The sequence below is a fragment of the Octodon degus genome, unplaced genomic scaffold (assembly GCF_000260255.1).
Source record: "Octodon degus isolate 3935 unplaced genomic scaffold, OctDeg1.0 scaffold00049, whole genome shotgun sequence".
NCBI classification, from domain to species: Eukaryota; Metazoa; Chordata; class Mammalia; order Rodentia; family Octodontidae; genus Octodon; species Octodon degus.
Genome location: NW_004524625.1, coordinates 4,650,005 through 4,668,137, shown reverse-complemented (window position 1 = coordinate 4,668,137; position 18,133 = coordinate 4,650,005). Strand labels below are relative to the sequence as shown.

Genomic DNA, 18,133 nt, shown 5'->3' with positions numbered 1-18,133 from the left:
CCTGGAACCCACAACCTATGAGCTGGGACAAGAACCTTCTACCTGGGAGGTTGGGGTAAACTGAATCCTGTGTTCTTGGTCATATCAGTCTCAGGTGACATTATTCCGGCACTATAGATTCCTTTGCCCTTAGAAAGCTTTATAGATTTTCTTAAATAGATGTTTCTTCACTTGCTAAATACTCTTCACGCCAGATGCCTTATGCGTTGCATTGTTTTCAGGAACTTTCACCAGTCTCTGAAGAAGAGCTCTAAGGAGCTCCCAGCGTTGTTAGGCAGAAGTGAAGCAGATGGCACGGCCAGGCCCTGTGGGCTATATTTACCACCATAGCCCTCATTCACCTCACTTGGAAAGTGTGGGTAGTCTATGCTTGCTGGTTGTAAGGATTAAGGGAACGACATAGCAGAACTTCAGAGTGCTCATCCAGAGAGTAAGGAAGTGGTGTTCGGGAGTAGGCTGGTGCACACACTGGTGTTCTCCTTTCCCAACTGTGGTGCATTCTAGAAATGGTAATGAGAAGTTGCTGGGTACCAAGAACTTTGGTGGTTGTAAATTTTTATGGCTAAGATTTTATGGCACATATATTTAGGTTCTGTTTGATGTTTCCAGTTTTTATTTACTCTTACACTCCTAAGTGTTATCCTTTAAACTTTAGGTGGTATGTGAGCAACCGTATGTCAAACTTCTGAAAAAAAAAACTTTTTTCAGCTGATATTAATCTTCCCTTGTGCAGCTTGTATTCAGTAGTGATAGCACATCTTAATTTTGTTTTGTAAGGGTTTCTCACAGGTCAGTTTTGTTTCCCCATGTGGATTGCATAAGTTTCTTTTAGGATAGAGTTCTAGCCCACACAATCGTAGAACATTTGAATACTTGTTGATTAATATTTTCTCAGAGAAATTTTAGCTTTGCAGCTCTTTTAGCACAAGTACCAGTCATTTTCATTGTTGTTGAGATGTCTATTTCTATTCAAAAAGTCCACTTTCTATATATGAGGATGCCTGACCCTAGAATACACCTAGGAAGATAGAATCTCAGTTGTTTGCCTCTGGGAATGAGTTTACCCTTCTATATTTAAAGACTTGATCCTATGCAAATATTACTTAGCTAAGAAGGCAGGCGTTGTGGCATGCGCCTTTAATCCCAGCACTCCAGGAGGCTGAGGCAGGAGGATTGCAGACTCAAGCCCAGCCTATATAATTTAGTGACTCAGACCCTGTCTCAATATAAAAATAATTTTAACATAAGGCTAGGTATATATCTCAATGCAAAGGCCCTGAGTTTAATACTCAGAGTTGAAAAAAAAAAAGCATAAGGTACACATTTTCCGAAGTTACTGAAACATGGAGTAGAAAGTCGGTTTGCTCTTTCCTTGACTTCTGGACAAGGGGAAGACTCATCACTCGTCTCACCACATGTGAACAAGCTGGCCTGTGCAGGACATGCAGTGTTGCCCTAACACAAGGGCACAGCTATCCACCAACTTCAAGCTGGCTCTACATTTTGCTTTCCTATCGCAGAGCAGCAGAGGTAAGGACTAACCAGCTGACTTTGTTCTTGTTGAGGACATCACCTGGGGAGAGAATGGAGCAATCAGACCCCACAATTGTTGAGATTAAGTTCAAAAGTCCACTTGAACACCTGCCATGTAGCCTACATCTAGCAGAAACCACAAGGCTGATCACAGTTGCTGTCTATCAATGAGAAGAAGGACATGCCTTGATTTGGAGGGTAATCACATTCTGGGGTAATTGGAGGGAGGAAGCTCTGGCATAGTGAGAACACCCAAAAGGATTACAGGGCCTACATCTAGGCAGAGAAAACCATCACTGACTGTATCCCAAGACTGCCAATCTTGGAAAAAAAAATCACTCATTTAAAAACAAAGGATTTTTTTCTCTGACTCAGTCTGTTCTTGATTTTTCTTTTTTTCTTTTAATATTTTTATTGAGAAATAGCAATGAGACAGTTTCACAACCAATTACTAGTACATTTTCAATAATCAATACATTGCCTATTGTTGTCTTACTGGTTATTCATTGTACAAGATGTTGACATGATATCCTGTCTCAAACACTATTAGAACAAATCTCTCTATTCATTGAATGAAGAGAATGGAGCTGTATATCTATCCTAACTTTTGAGTATACAGATACAAAATGGATGATCATTTGTATCCCATTTTTTGGTTAGTTTTGTCAGAGAAGGGCATTCCATTGTCATTTAAATACAGTAGGTGCATGAATTGAGCAAAATATCCAAATATAGTCCAAAAGTCCATGATAGTAGTGGGTTTTCCATAAGACTGGCAATGTCCGAAGTTGTTAACTTGAGCATTTTATAGCTCATCGTATTAATATGGCTTTACTTTTCATACTTCATTTTCATACTTTTCTGCTGGATGGTTAAGACCAAGAAAGAGCAAGACCTATATAACAAGAAATGTAGCTTATGTATCTGATAAGGTCAGTCAGATGCCCTCAGGATTTAACCTGAAACCCTGTACTGCAGTTTGTAGATCCTTTGTCAGTGTCAGCCATATGGATGAGTCACGGCCATTGCTTGACCAGTTTGCTCTCTGTGAAAGCCTGAGAGAATGTTTTCTCTCTAGGTGACTCTCCTTAGGCACACTCTACATCATTGATCATGTTGCTTTGTGGCCCCATAATCTCCTTGATCAGAAAATTTGTGACCACAACTGAGTGAGTTACATGATGTAATAGTATAGGTTCTCCTATGTCCTGAGTCTTCAGTGACATTCAAGGCTATGGTCATAATGTTAGCTGTCCTTGCAGCCCTTCTATTTCTCTTAATATTTGATCTGCAAACTTAGGTTGTTAACCCTCCAGAAGAGAAGCTTATTGTTATTACCATACAACCTAGGCTGTTAAGCTTAAGCTCACTATCTGTCTGAATTTCAAACATCTTAGGCATAACATGGAACAGGTATTTTCCATCAAGTATTCATATGTTAAACATTAAGTCCCTACAGAATATGGAGATAAAAATTTAAAAATGAAAAATATTTAAAGAGTATGAATAAATAATTACATATTTTTTACACAGAAATTTAGAAATCTAACCATATCGGCATTGTAGCAGGACACTGCTGTGACATTTTTTTTCTTTCTCTTGTGTTTTTTTTCATTTATTACCCATTTAAAAAACCCTTTTACTTGTGAGACAGTATGGTAATAATTGGTATGTCATGACAAGAAGTACGTATTTAGAAGACCAGAATGACAGGCATTCCAAGCGTGACCCTTCTATTATACATTGCTGTCTTCAGTGCAGTTGCTTGCTTCACAGATATCAGCATGTATAGTTAGTCAGGGTGAGAATCCTACCAATTAACTGATAGTTTAAAAAACCTGCTGATGTCTCTCAGGATCATTGCCTTGTCCATCTTGTGCATATAAATCTAGCTTTGTCCTGTCCCGTTTCCCAGCTTTTCTCCGTGCCCTCTCCTCATTGTCCAATCCTCAAGTTCTCGCTTTCTTTTTAATTGTGTTATACCTTTCTATTTGTATTTCTTCTTTTGAATTCTTATACTAGGGAAACTATACGATATTTACACGTGTGTGTCTGGTTTATTTCACTTATAAGTATATCTTCAGGGGGCATCCATTTAAATATGAAGGCTTAGAGTTTATCATTCTTTATAGCTGAGTAATACTCCATTGTGTAATAATACCACATCTTTTCAACCATTCTTCATGTGACGGGCATCTTGGTTGTTTGCAAGATTTGGCTATCACAAATTGTGCTTCTGTAAACATAGGTACACATATATCACTATGATATGATGTTTTCAGTTCCTCCGGGAAAATTCCCAGTAGGGGGATAGCTGGCTTGAATGGGATTTCAAGACCTAGTTTCTTAAGGAGTCTCCACACTGATTTCCATAGTGGTTGCACCAATCTACATTCCCACCAGCAGTGGAGAAGGATTCCCTTTTCCCCATAACCTCTCCAACATTTATTGTTGGTTGATTTGTTTATGATAGCCCTTCTTTCTGGGGTGAGATGGTATCTCAGTGTTGTTTTAATTTGCATTTCACAGATGGCTAGTGATGTGGAGCATTTTTTCATATATTTATTTGCTTCTTTAATTTCATCCTCTGAGAAGTGTGTGGTCATCTCAGAAGCCCATTTCTGGATTGGGTTTTTAAATTTAGAGGCCCTAACATTTTTCAGTTCTTTATAAATTCTAGAGAGCAACCTTTGAGTACTTACTAGTTAAGTTTTTTTTTGAAATTTGTGGGTTGTCTTTTCACTTTGTTGGTAATTACTTTTGACATGCAAAAACTTCTTAATAAGAGTTGGTCCCAGGCCAGGGAGGTGGCTCAGTAGAATAAGTGCTTTCCCAGCAAGCTCAAGGGCCTGAGTTCATTCCCTGGTTCCACTCAAAAAAAAAAAAAAAAAAAAAAAAAAAAAAAGAGAGAGAGAGAGACCCCCAACTGTTAATTCTTTCAAGTGTTACCCATGCAATTTGATTTTTGTTCATGAACTCTTTGCCTACCCCTATGTCTTCAAGAGTTCCTCCTACTTTCTCTTCCAGGAGATTTGGTGTTTCTGTTTTAATGTTTAGATCTTTAATCCATTTTGACGTAGCTTAGTGCATGGTGATAAACCTGGGTCACGTTTTAGGTTTTGGTATGTAGAGAGCCAGTTTTTCCAGCACCATTTGTTAAAGAGGCTATCTTGCTTCCAGTAAGCGTGTTTGGCCCCTTTGTTGAAAATCAGGTGGGTGAGTGTCTTTGTAGAGACATCTGCATCTTCTAATCTATTCCATTGATCTTCAGGTCTATTTTGTTGCCAATACCATGCTGATTTTATCACAGTAGCTTTGTAGTATGATTTCAAGTCAGGAATTGTAATGCCTCCTGCCTTGTCTTTGTTGCCCAGGATTGCCTTTGCTATTCTAGGTCTTTTATGGTTCCAAATAAATTTTAGGAACAATTTCTCTAGGTCTGGGAGGTATGTTGGTAGTAATTTGATAAGGATTGCATTAAATTTGTACAGCAATTTTAGGAGTATGGCCATCTTCACGATGTTGGTTCTTCCTATCCAGGAGCAGGGAATATCTTTCCATTTTCTGAAATCCTCTAGGATCTCTTTTTTTAGAGTACTGTAATTTTCCTTGAAAAGATCTTTGACTCTTTAGTTAAATGAATTCCAAGGTATTTCATTTTCTGTGGTGCTATTGTGAAAGGTATTGTTTCTCTAATTTCTCTCTCAGTGTGTTTGTTAACTGTGTAGAGGAATGCTATTGACCTTTGGGTATTGACTTTGTATCCTGCTATGCTACTGAATTTATGTATCAATTCTAGTAGCTTTTTGGTGGAGTTTTTTGAGTCTTCTAAGTAAAGTATCATGTCATCTGCAAATAAAAATAATTTAACTTCTTCTTTACCTATTCTTATTCCTTTTATTTCTCCCTATTGTCTAATGTCTCTAGCTAATGATTCCAAAACTATATTGAATAGGAGTGGTGATAGAGGACATCCTTGTCTTGCACCAGATCTGAGAGTAAAAGATTTCTGGTTTTCCCCATTTAGAATTATATTAGCTATTGGGTTGTCATAGATGGTTTTTATCAAATTGAAGTAGAGGGCTTCTATTCTAATATTCTGTAGGACTTTGAACATGAATGAGTGTTGGACTTTGTCAAAAGCCTTTTCAGCATCAATTGAGATGATCATGTGGTTTTTAGATTTCACTCTATTGATATAGTGTATTACATTTATAGATTTTCAAATGTTGAACCATCCTTGCATCCCTGGGATGAATCCTACCTGGTCATGGTGTATGATCTTCTTGATGATTTGCTGTATTGTATTTGCTAGGATTTTATTGAGGATTTTTGCATCTATGTTCATGAGGGACTTTGCCCTGTAGTTCTCTTTTTTTAGTTGTGTCTTTCCCTGGTTTTGGTATGAGTATAATACTTGCCTCCAGGAATGATTTTGGGAGAATTGCTTCCTTTTCAATTTCATTGAAGACTTTGAGGAGTGTAGGGATTGTATCTTCTGTAAATTTCTTGTAGAATTCAGCTGTGAATCTATCAGGACCTGTACTTTTCTTTGTCGGCAGGCTTTTTATTACATTTCATATTTCATTGGCTGTTATTGGGTTATTGAGAGTTGTTATATCTTCTTGATTCAATTTTGGTAATTTGTATCTTTCCAGGAATCTGTCCATTTCGTCTGTGTCGTCTATTCTGTTAGCGTAAAGATTCTCAAAGTAGCTATTGATTATGTTCTAAATTTTCACTGGGTCTGTGGTGATTACATCCTTTTCGTTCCTTATTGCTTGTATTTGAATTTTTTCTTTCCTCTTTTTAATGAGGTTAGCTAGGGGCTTATCAATTTTATTTAGTCTTTCAAAGAACCAGCTTTTTGATTTGTTAAGTCTTTGAAATATTTTCTTCATCTCAAGTGAATTAATTTCTGCTCTAATCTTTATGATTTCTTCCCATCTTTGGGCTCTGTGTTTGGTTTGTTCTTCCTTTTCTAGATGTCAGAGGTGCAGCATTATGGTGTTTATTTCTTCTCCTTCTGTTTTCCTAATGTGTGAGTTCACAGCTATGAATTTCCCTCTGAGAACTGATTTCATCACATCCCATAAATTCTGACAAGCTGTGGTTGAATTTTCATTAAGTTGTGGATATTGTTGAATTTCTTGTTTAATTTCATCTGTGACCCATTGATTGGTGAGTAGAGTGTTGTTTAATTTCCATGTATTTAGGGGGGTTTTATGGTTTCTTTTATCATTTATTTCCAGTTTCATTGCACTGTGGTCATATACTATGCATGGGATAATTTCTGTTTTCTTGCATACACTTAAGCACAACCTATGGACTAGTATGTGGTGTATTTTAGAAAATGACCCATGTGCAGCTGAAAAGAATGTGTCTTCAGCTGTGGTTGGGTGGAACACTTTGTATATGTCTACCAAGTCCATTTGTTCCAAGCTCTGGTTCAGTTCTGCTCCTTCTTTGCTAATTTTTTGTCTGCTTGACCTACCTTTTTGGGATAAGGGAGTGTTAAGGTCTCCTGTTAAGATTGTGGTATTGGATATTAGATTTTTTCATGTTCATTAAGATTTGTCTTATATAGTTGGGTGCTCCTGTGTTTGGTGCATAGATATTTATGATTGTAACCTCTTCCTCTTGAATTTTTCCCCTAACCAGTATATAGTGGCCTTCTTCGTTTCATTTGATCATTCTTGGTTTGAAGTTGACAGTGTCTGAAAACAGGATTGCTACCCCTTCTTTTTTCTGAGGTGCTGGGGCATGTAGTATTGTTTTCCATCCTTTGATTTTCAGCCTATGACTTTTTTTTTTGAGTTAAGTGTGTTTCTTCCATACAGCATATTGTTGGATTTTGTTTCCTAATCCACTGTGCCATTCTATTTCTCTTAATTGGTGAATTAAGAATTTACATTGATGATTATAATTGAGATGTATTGACTTATGATTGACATGTTATTTACCTGCTGTTGTTTACTCCTTATTCTCCTGTGTTTAATTGTTTGCCCTATTTAGTGGGTTCCTTCTGTTCTCGTTCGTGGAGTTCTGTTTACTCCTTTTTCTCCTGTGTTTAATTGTTTGCCCTATTTAGTGGGTTCCTTCTGTTCTCGTTCGTGGAGTTCTGATCATTTTGGTCCCTCTCTAGAACATCTTTTAGTAGTCTATGTAGGGTTGCTTTTGACATCTTGAAATTTTTTAGTTGTTCTTTGTAATGGAAGCATTTCACTTCTCCATCAAACTTGAAAGAGAGTTTTGCAGGGTATAGTAGTCTGGGCTGGAATTTATTTTCATAGAGGACTTGAAGTACTGTGCTCCATGCTCTTCTTGCTTTAGTGGTTTGTGAAGAGAAGTCGGCCATTATTCTGATGGTTTTTCCTTTGAACGTCATCTGTTTCTTTTCTCTACCGGCTTTCATATATTATTCTTGTGCTGGATTTCTGGGATCTTGACTATTATATGTCTCAGTGTGTTTTTCATTGGGTTGAAGTTATTTGGTGTTCTGTATGCTTCGGTTACCTGAATGTCAAATTGTTTCCTCATATTTGGAAAGTTTTCTGCTATTACTTCTGCCATATTCTTTTATATCATTTGTATTGACTCTGTCTTTCTCATTGATGCCTATTAGTCTCACATTGCTCATCTTTGCATCGTCTTGCAGATGATGGATTATTTTTTCTCTGCGTCCTAGTTGTTTTTAAGAGATCCTTTCTTACCTTTTCACTAGCTGCACCAGTGTCTTGAAGATCTGAAAGTCTGTTTTCACTTTCACTCAAATGGTTTTTCAGGCTTGTGATTGAAATTTTCAGTTCCTCTCTATCTCTTTGACTCTGCTTCATGCGATCTATTTCTTTCCTGTATTGCCCAATCAAGGAATCCGACATTTTTCCAATCTCCTCTGGGTTTTTTTGTTTTTGTTTTTTTTTTGTTTTTTTTTTTTTTTTTTTGTCAGTGTCTTCCTTAACAGCAGTTAATTCTTTTACTGCAGAGTTTTTTCACATTGAGTTTCCTCCATATGTTTCTACATTTGATTCTTTACTTCAGATGCTATGAATTCAAAGATTTCTTTTTTTATTTCAGAAATTCTATTGAGTTCCTCTATACCTTTCTGCTGTTGTTTCTGTACTTCCGATGCTGTTAATTCATACATTTCAGCTGAGCTAGTGTCCTCTGCACTTGTTCTTGGTGGGCATTTGGTTTCCTCCATATGTTTCTATATTTGATCCTTTAGTTCAGATGCTATGAATTCAGAGATTTCTTTTTTTTATTTCAGAAATTGATTCTGCTCTGAGTTCTTCTATACCTTTATGCTGTTGTTTCTTTACTTCTGACACTGTTAATTCATTCATTTCAGCTGTGCTAGTGTCCTCTGCACTTGTTCTGGGTGGGATCAAGGCCTGAGATTGCGTTTTGCTCCTTGTCATTGTCATTTCTTATAGCACTGATTTCTGACCTTTGGTGTAGAGTTTTGGTGCTGTTATAACCTTGGCACCTACTGAAATTTGGGTTCAGATCTATTATTAAGTTTGAGTTTATCCAGTTATACCTGACCCAGGCCTAGCTGTTGTGTTCAGCTCCCTCCTGCTGCAGCTCTTGGAAGTGAATCTGTTGTGCCCTTGTGGCACAACAGTGAGCCTGTGGTGCCCCTCTGCTGTCTCCCTGGCCCAGGGAGCACAGGAGATCGCAGAACCTTTCCCACACACTAGCTACGCCTGGGCTTGAGGTTGAATTGGGGGTCCCAAGAGCATTGCAGAAGTTCTCATTCACTGGACGGGCTTGGGGGCGGGGCCTGTGGAGGGTTGGAGGGGTCCCGAGGGCACAGTAGAGGGTCTCTCACGGGGCATGCCAGAGTTTTGGTCCAGAGTGGTCCCGCAGGCTTAGGGAAGCAGGAAGCTCTCCCACATGCTGGGCCTGGGCTGGGCTGGGCTGGATCTAAGTAATCTTATACAGTATGTCCTGTATTGTATTGTTCCCCTTGCAGAAACCCCAAACCACGACAGTTGTGATGAGTTGTGTATTTTTCCAAAATAGAGTACTAATTATTTTAGTGCCATTTATTGAATTTGCCCCATTCTCTATTGTGATTAGAATTGCAGCTCTGTCATAAATCAAATTTCCAGACATGCAAGTCTGTTTCTGTATGTATGTGCCATTCTATTGTCTTATGTAATATATCTGTGCAAATACCTCAATGTCTTAATTGCTGTTATTGTTAAGTTTTGATATGTGGCATAGCAAAGCCTCCCTCCTAATTTTAGGAGTTTCTTAGCTATCTTTGATCTTTTTCCCTTCCAGAGCACTTTTTCATATTCTCTCAGCAACCCCCGCCACACCCATCTGTATGACCTTTAATTGAAATAATACTGTTTTTGGAGATCAGTTTGGAAAAATGGGTATTTTTATGGTATTCAGTCTTCCTATCCCTAATCATTGTATATCACTCAACAGATGTAGATGTCTTTAATACATTTTCAATAGAGCTTAGTAATTTTCTTTATAAAGATTATGAATATCTTTGTTACATTTATTTCCCAGTGCTTAATATTACCTTATTTTATTTTTGGGTACCAGGAATTGAACTCAGGACCTCATGCTTGTGAGGCAGGTGCTGTGCTGCTGAGCTATATCCTGACCCTTTAATATTATCTTGTAGTATAAAATGTTCTATATACCTTGTATTTTTTTTATTTATTGGGCACAGCATTTACTATAAATCTGTAGAGTAAGGTTTGTAATTGTATGATCAAATCTACAGCATGCATAGTGATAGTTTTCTTTATATGTCAATTACTGATCTGTTACAATCCTTTTGTATATTTTTCAGTGTTTTCTAATAGGTTATTTTTATTAATTAATTAATTTTTGTACCAGGGATTGAACTTGGGACCTTGCACTTGCCCTTATGCATGCTGAGCTACCTCCCCAGCCCTTCGTTAACTTTTGAAGCAAGGTCTCACCATCTAGTCAGGGCTCACCTTGATGTCATAGGGTAGCCCAGGATGGCCGCACTTGCAGCTCTCCTCCCGCCTCAGTCTCCAGAGTGCTAGCATTGCAGGTTTATGCCAGCTACACCCAGCTTGTTCGGGTATTTTTGGAATTACATTATTACATAAATACAAATTTAGAATTTCTTCTTAATAAATTAATCTTTATTATACAATGTCCCTCTTTCTACCACTGCATTTTGTCTTATGGTTTATGTATTTGTCTGGTATTCATTTAATCATATCTACTTATTTTGTTTGTTTAAAATGTGTTGGAAATCAAACCTAGGGCCTCACATGTGCTGGGCGAGAATGCTACTACTGAGCTATACCCCTAACCAGCCCACCCATGGCTTGCTTGTTGGTTTGTTAAATCAGTATTTATTTGGCACTTTTTACTATTAGCTGTAATTTAACTGTAAACCATTTTTTGTCTTATGTTTTCATTGCAACCCCCCCCCCCCCGTATTTAGTACAGGGTCTGAAGTGACTCACTACGTAGATCAGACTCATAGTGATCCTCCTATTTTCAGCCTCCCAAGTGCTGGGATTACAGGCTGGCACCACCACACCCATCTCCATCAACATTCTCAGCATACCCTGGGGGTGGGGCTGGCACTGCAGACTGGGGAAGGAACCCCAGCCTCTGCACTCTGCCTAAGCAGGCACTTTAGTACACTGAGCCATCTGGCTGGCCCCGTCATTGAATCTTGATAACTAACATGTAGATTGGATACTTTAAAAATTCCAGTCTCTTAGTTTTTGCATTTGAAATTGCCTAACTTAGTCTGTTTATATTTATTGTGATTACTTACTCTTTAAAGTTTTCTTAAAACTATTTACTTTGTGTCTTTGAAAATCAGGTCCCTGTTTTTGCCTTTTTAAAAATAAATGAAAATTATTTTCTAATTTTTTTTTCTTCACGATGTTAGAAAAGTACTACTTTCTGCTTCCAAAATTACCCACCTTCATCCCGGGTACCTTTTAAAAAATTAAATTAGTAGGTGAGAAGTAAGTAAATATGGTGAATATTGTTACATATTACTTACCTAATGCAATAAGTAGTCCTTTTTCTAATTAATGTTAATTAAATATATAGCATGTATTTAGAAATTAGTACTGAGCAAAATACCCTAAAGTTCTTTTCCTTGTGGAATCCTTATAGAAGGGGAGATAATTAAAAAGCCACAGGGGCAGCCTGATAGCTCAGCGTTACTGAAGCGCCTGCCTAGGCAGAGCACAGCGGCCCGGGTTCGATCCCGCCCCCAGGGCGAGCTGAGACAGCATGGAGAAGGGGCGAGGTGGTACATGCCAGGAATCCCAGCAGTTGGGAGGCTGAAAACAGGAGAATCAGTATGAGCCAGATCTACATAGTGATACCCTGTAGACCCTGCACTAGTACAGAAAAAATAAAATAAAAAACCATAGAGAGTATTCTCTCATCACTGTCTCTAAAGTTAGCCCCCTGGCATGCTGCACTTCCAGCGTTTGTATTCGTCTGTGGTCCCCACCTGCATGTTGTTGTAGTAGAGCATGCCAGAAAAGTTTAGAAAGGAGCTAAGATGTGTTATGAATATGTATCAGCTTTCTATAAGGAATGTAAACATACATGTACTAATAAACTACATTTTTTTTTAAACTACAGTTTTTTAAGAAGTGACCTTGTCTGGGTCATAAACCTCACAGGTGGTGCCTTTGTTCTTTTAGAGCCTGAGCTCTGAGGGAGGAAATCTGGCTGCAAGAAGACCACAACTCTTTGTGTGGAAATAGACTGTTCATGTGGGGAAGCTTTGCCAGCTTTGTAGGCCAAGTCTGAGGCGCTAGACTCAAGGTTAGAGCAATCATTTTGAATATTTACCTCAAGGTAGACAGCTCCCCCAGCCATTTGACCAAGCACAAGATACCCCACACAACAGCCGCCCCATCAAACCCTGCGACCTGCTGAATTGTGGAGGATGCAAATAGAGTATTATTTTAAGCTACTAAGTGTTAGCATGATTTGGTAATTAGAGTGTGGGGAAAAAGTATTAGGAAAAGAGATTAGGGAGGAGATTCTAGTTTAAAATGAGTACTCAGTATAAGCCTTAGTGAGATGTTCTTATAAAAACGCTATGAAGAAAATGAGTAATGTTGGTATGTGGGGAAGAATGCTCTTGTCAGAAGGAATAGCAAGTTACAGAAGCTCAGTGGTGAGAGCTGTCTTAGGTTTTAAGAAACATCCATGAAGGCCAGTGTGGTCGGAGCCTAGTGAAAGGGGGAAATAGTACTGGGAGTTGACGTCACATGAGTATAGTCCTGTGCCATGTATGCTTAAATTAACAGCAGCCCACCTGCATGACAATGGTCCCATAAGGTCATGTTGGAGTTGAAAAATTCCTTTCCTCCAGTAATATATTGCTGCTTCCATATGTATGGTGATGCTAGTATAACAAACTGCCGAGCTGCCAGTGATGTAAAAGTACAGCACGTACAACTGTGTACAATACATAACACTTGCTAGTGTAGTAGTAAGTCACTATTACTGGGTGTATTAGCCATCCCATTGCTGGGACAAAGTACCCAGCTCCTACAAGTTAAATGAACAGTTTTGCTTTGGCCCCTGAATTCAGAGGGCTCTGTCTGTTATTGACCAAATCCAAAGCAGCAACCCCATTGTAGAACGAAGCTGCTGACTTCACAGCAGCCGGAAGCAGAACAGAAAGGAGCCCGAGAGGGCTGCGTAGCCCCAGAGGCACTCCCACAGCGGCCTCCTGCATCTAGGTTCCCCCTCCAAGTGGCACCGTGACCTGTGGACATCAGCAATGAGTGCAGGGCCCCGTGATCCAGTCTCCTCTCCAGGAGTCTTAGAGTGAAGCTAACAGTTAAAGTTAACCAGCACACTGGTTTCTGTATTTATGTTTTATCATTATTTTACTCCTCCTACTCACAAATACAAGGTTTTTTTGTTTGTTTGTTTGTTGGTGGAAGAACTGGGATTGAACTCAGGCCCTTGTGCTTGCCAGGCAAGCGCTTATTCTTCCTGAGCCATCTCCCTGGCCCACAAATACAAATTTGCTGTAAGGTATGTGCCATGTTCCATTGGCAGCAGCTTCATACAGCTCACATTTGAAGTCTTCTTTTCTTTTCTTTTCTTTTTTTTTTTTTTTTCTCTTTTGTCTTTTTGAGACAAGGTTTCACTGTGCAGTTCAGGCTGGCCTTGAGCTCACTTTGTAACCCAGGCTGGTCTTGAACTGGACTGGCAGTGATCCTTCTGCCTCCCAAGTGCTGGGATTACAGGTGTGTGCCACTACACTCAGCACTAAAATGTTTCTTGTTTGCATCAGGAGGTAAATGGTGACACATGCCTATCACTCCACAAAGATCTTTGGAGCCTAGGAATTGGAGACTGCCAACTTAATGAGACCCTGGTGCAAAAAAGAAACAAAGAAAAAGGAAAAGGCACTTTATCTGGGTTTATAGAAGTATGATCTGTGATATTGACACAACAACAAAATTGCTTAAGGATGCATTTCTCAGAACACGTCCCTGCCATTGAGTGACTGTCTGGCCAGGAAGTTGAGAGTAGGGATAGATTGTATATGACAGTGATGTTCAGTTTTGTGAGGTACACTTTTTTAAAAATAACATAGGTAATAATTTTTCTCTCCCCAAATGAAATACAAATCATATAAAATATTTTTTACCCTTGATAAAAAAAAACTACTGCTGTACTTAATAATATAAAAAGTAATTTAATTAGTAGATGTCGATGATTTAGATTTACAGTCTTCGTATAGAATTATAGAGAGTTGCTGGCTTTGACTGTTATAAATTGTATTGATGACTCACAATTATGAAGTTTGCAGTTGGTAATACTTGGTGAAAGGGTAAATAATTCTTGGTAGAGTTCTACAGCAGATATTGTAGAGCTTTCCCTTGACTTACATAGAGAATGTATTATAGACCATTCAGATGATACTAAAAGAATGAAATTCAGGGCTGGCGAGATAGCTCAGCTGGCTAAGTGCCTGCTGAGGCAAGCACAGGCACCTGGTTTAGATCCCTGGCACCACATGCTGAGTCGGCCACTGAGACCGGGCGTGGTGGTGCACACTTGTAATCCCAGCGCTGGGGAGGCTGAGACAAGAGGATCCCTATGAATCCAGCTGCATAGTGAGATCCTGTACCAAATGCATTTTAAAAAAGAATGAAATATGTGTAATTCACTAGCATGAATGTGGGATGTTTGAAATTCAGGTGATACCCACTGAATTCAAGTATTTCTCCATAATTGTGGTAGTGAAAAATATTTCTACTAGACCTTCAGATAAAGCACTTTAACTCCAAGTGACATGGGAATCTTCAAAGATTTCTAAACTGATTTAGTTCACTTTCCGTTGCTAATGACAATACCATTGACTGGGTAAATTATAGAGATTTGTTTTGACTGTTTCTGGAGGGGTGGGATTGAAGGGCTGCATCTCTTGATGGCCTTTGTGGCCTGGTTTCCTTGGTGGAGTCTCAAGGTGGGTCTAAACATCCTGACTCAGTAAGACGGAGCAGGCGTGCACGCGTATGCATCTTCTGGTCTCTACTTCCTCTGATAAAGCCAGTAGGATTCTGCAAAGGACTCCACCCTAATGAATTTATCTAGTGCTGATCACCTCTCAAAGACCCCACCTCCAAGCACCACAGTGAGATTAATTTCCTTCCTCCTGATACCTCACAATTTAGGCTGGGCATGGTGGTGGACACCTGTAATCCCAACACGGGGAAGCTGAGGCTGGAGGATCCTTCCAGTTTGAGGCCATCCTGTCTCAACAATAACAAGACCAGTAAAATACCTCACAATGGGAATTAAATTTCAATACTTGGAACCTTGGGAGACACTCCCAAGCCATATCCAATTGTGTAAGCAAAGAAATGACCTAAGTCATTATATTTTAGGAATAACATTCTGACTGCTGTATGGAAGGTAACGTAGGGAAGTTCAGCAGAGGAGAAGCCAGAGAAAAGCCTAGTGCTAGGTGGGCAGATAGTGATGTGGAGCAGTTAGGTGATCCTGAAGTGTGCTTGGATCCTGATATGCAGACAGTAGTTTATGCATCTCAGTAATAAACACTGCTTTCCTTTTCATTATCTACGTTCCTGTCCTACATTTTCCCAGAAGTAGTTATGCTGTGGGCTAAGTTAATCTGTTAGAAAGTGTTGAACTTCTAATGTGAGAAAATTCTTTTTTCCCTCCCTCTGAATTATTGTTTCCATTACTAATTAAAGTAGAAAAATAGATTCTCCTTTTATGAAATTGAATTTTCATGTTGCTATTTTGGGCACAGGAATTCAATTAAGTAGCCATAAATAAAATGTCACTTTCATAAACACAAGCCTTTGAGTTTATATTTTTTGAGACTGGTGCCAGTTTATTGTTTGGAGACCTGGAATTTTATTAAAAATGAGATGTTTGTGAATATGTTTCTTGTAAGACATAGTCCATCCACTGCAGGAGGTACTTTAATCACCCCCCCCAGCGCAAGTTACTGGAGTATTTCTTGGACAGCACCAGAGTGGTGAGCACCTGTGTCAGTATTCCTCATAGTGGTGTACCCTGGAGTACCTCAGCGGGGGCAGCCAGACCCTGGCGGGCTGTGCGTGGGCAACTTGCTTTTGTCTGTGTAACAGCTGCCAAAAAATGCGTTCTTTTAGCAACTGTTGATTGAGATGAATGAAATGTTATATTTTGAGAAGGTTGGAAAGTAAGGAACTAGCTTTCATAGAAAGAAATTCGATAGAAGGATTCAGAATGCTTAGTGTCCCTTTGTTCTGTAAATATTCACTGAGCCCTTACATGTTTAGTGATAATGAAGTTTTTGGGTGAGATAAATGACTTGGGAACTTATGGAGAGTAGTAGATTTGCCTCCTCAAGGGAAAGGCTGGCAATTAGGACACTGTCCTTTCCATTGCTCTTGTCCCCATCTGATGGCCAGACTTAATATTTCTCTGTTTGTGTTTGGTGCCTTTTATCCTTCATGTTGGGAACAAGTTTGTTGTTTTCAACTTGACATTGTTTTTCTCCTGTAAGGAAAACGGCAGCGTTATTTGTTCGCCCTTTGTTCTGCCCAGCCTTGTGCTCTGCTTCTAGACTCCAAGCCTCTTGCTTTGCTTGTTCTCCGCCCCTCGCAGCCTGCTCAGTGGGAAGGCAGACTGTTTACAAGCAGTCTGAGCTAACAGCCTCCCTTCCTGCTGATCCGATAGTTGCCAGAATGGAACCTTTCTCAGGGCTGAGAGGGGGTGTTCTGCTTAGTGGCTGTTCTGGAATGTAAATGGACCCCTATTTTAAGAAAGATTATTTTTGTTCTAGAAGTTCAGTGTACTCCCAAGATACACATTTGTAGCAGTTGGAAAGTTCAGGAACATAAACTGGGCTTATCGGAAATTATTAGATCAGTGAATGGCCTTCATAAGGCTTGTTAATAACCAGGAAATCCTACAACTCACATAGCCAGCAGTAGGAGACTGTGTGTGGAGTCTGTTGCCTTTGGCTCTAGCTCTTGCATAGGAGATGCAGTCTGACAGCAGGCCAGAGCAGGTCTCGTAGCAGTGATGGCAGCCCAGCTTGAGGCAGGGCAGGATGGGGGGGAACTCAATGCTGCCAAATCCAAATCTTCGGAGATTGTAGGACAGATTTAGTTCCTGTGTTTTTTTGTGTGTGTGATCCAAACTCCATGTTTTCGAATATATACACATGGGTATCCCAGAACCAATGATGAGCCGCACTGAGACTGACTGCTTTCTTCACCCCCTGCTTAATCTCAGCTTCCTCTTGTGTTTTGCATGCATGCAGGGACCAGACCTTCCCCCATCAGCCCTGGTAGGGCGCCCCACTGCCCATGCAGACTCCACACCCAGCCCAGCCAGTAAATTCTTTGTCTCCCTGCCTCCTCCGAGGGACCTTGCTTCTCTTCTGCAGTCCTCCTGCACCAAGCAATAAAGGATTTTGCTATCACTTCATGTCAAGTCTACAGGAAAAATAAGAGCAGCCTGGAAGGTGATTGTGCCATAAGCTGAGAGACCTGCGTTCTGCTCCCGATCTTGCCACGAACTAGCTGTCTGTAAGATGCGCTTGGACACTTAGTGCTTACCATTTTAGGCTTTAGGTTCTTCTTTTACACAAAAAGACAAGTTAAAGTCTCCTCATTTCACTTTTAACTCAAAGCTTCTTTGATTTTTTACTGTTTGTATCATGAAAGGTTTGGCTTCCATATGATCCCTTAATTTGAATAAGGAAAGAAAATACTATACTTACCTGGCAGGGTAGATACTGTGATCACGAAGGTGATTTTCCCAGGTGAGGCTTGTCACTTGCTCTCCGGATCCGGATATGCTGAACCCTGAGATTTCCCCGAATGTGGGAACTCGGCTGCATAACTTGTGGTAATGGTGGGCTGTGTTCACTCTTTCCCCCAAAAAAGAAGAGAAAGCCAGTAGCATGTTCGCTGATCCTGTGAGGCACATGCACAGGAACAGCATCCTTTCCCTGGTGATCTTTGAAGGAAACTGCAGATTGGTATAAATAAGACAGTGGCATGCTGTCTTGATTTTAGATCTTTAGGTTTCTGTGGCGAGGTTCTGATTTATGCAT

The 18,133-nt window shown here is 39.7% G+C and overlaps 1 protein-coding gene and 1 non-coding gene across 4 annotated transcripts in view; both read left to right on the top strand.

The window, feature by feature from the left end:
* The window catches only part of Nars2 (asparaginyl-tRNA synthetase 2, mitochondrial), a 127,195-nt gene that overhangs the window by 29,895 nt on the left and 79,167 nt on the right, over positions 1–18,133 (top strand). Inside the window, exon 1 of one of the 3 annotated variants that reach the window (XM_023716736.1) lies at positions 15,995–16,060. The exons of the other annotated variants lie outside the window; for them this stretch is intronic. The gene's annotated coding sequence lies outside the window, so the exon portion shown is untranslated. Of the gene's footprint in view, positions 1–15,994; positions 16,061–18,133 lie in introns of those variants that run through there. 3 annotated transcript variants of the gene reach the window in all.
* On the top strand, positions 17,790–17,957 carry LOC111817122. The gene has a single exon (XR_002821387.1). It is a non-coding gene; the product is annotated as a U1 spliceosomal RNA (small nuclear RNA).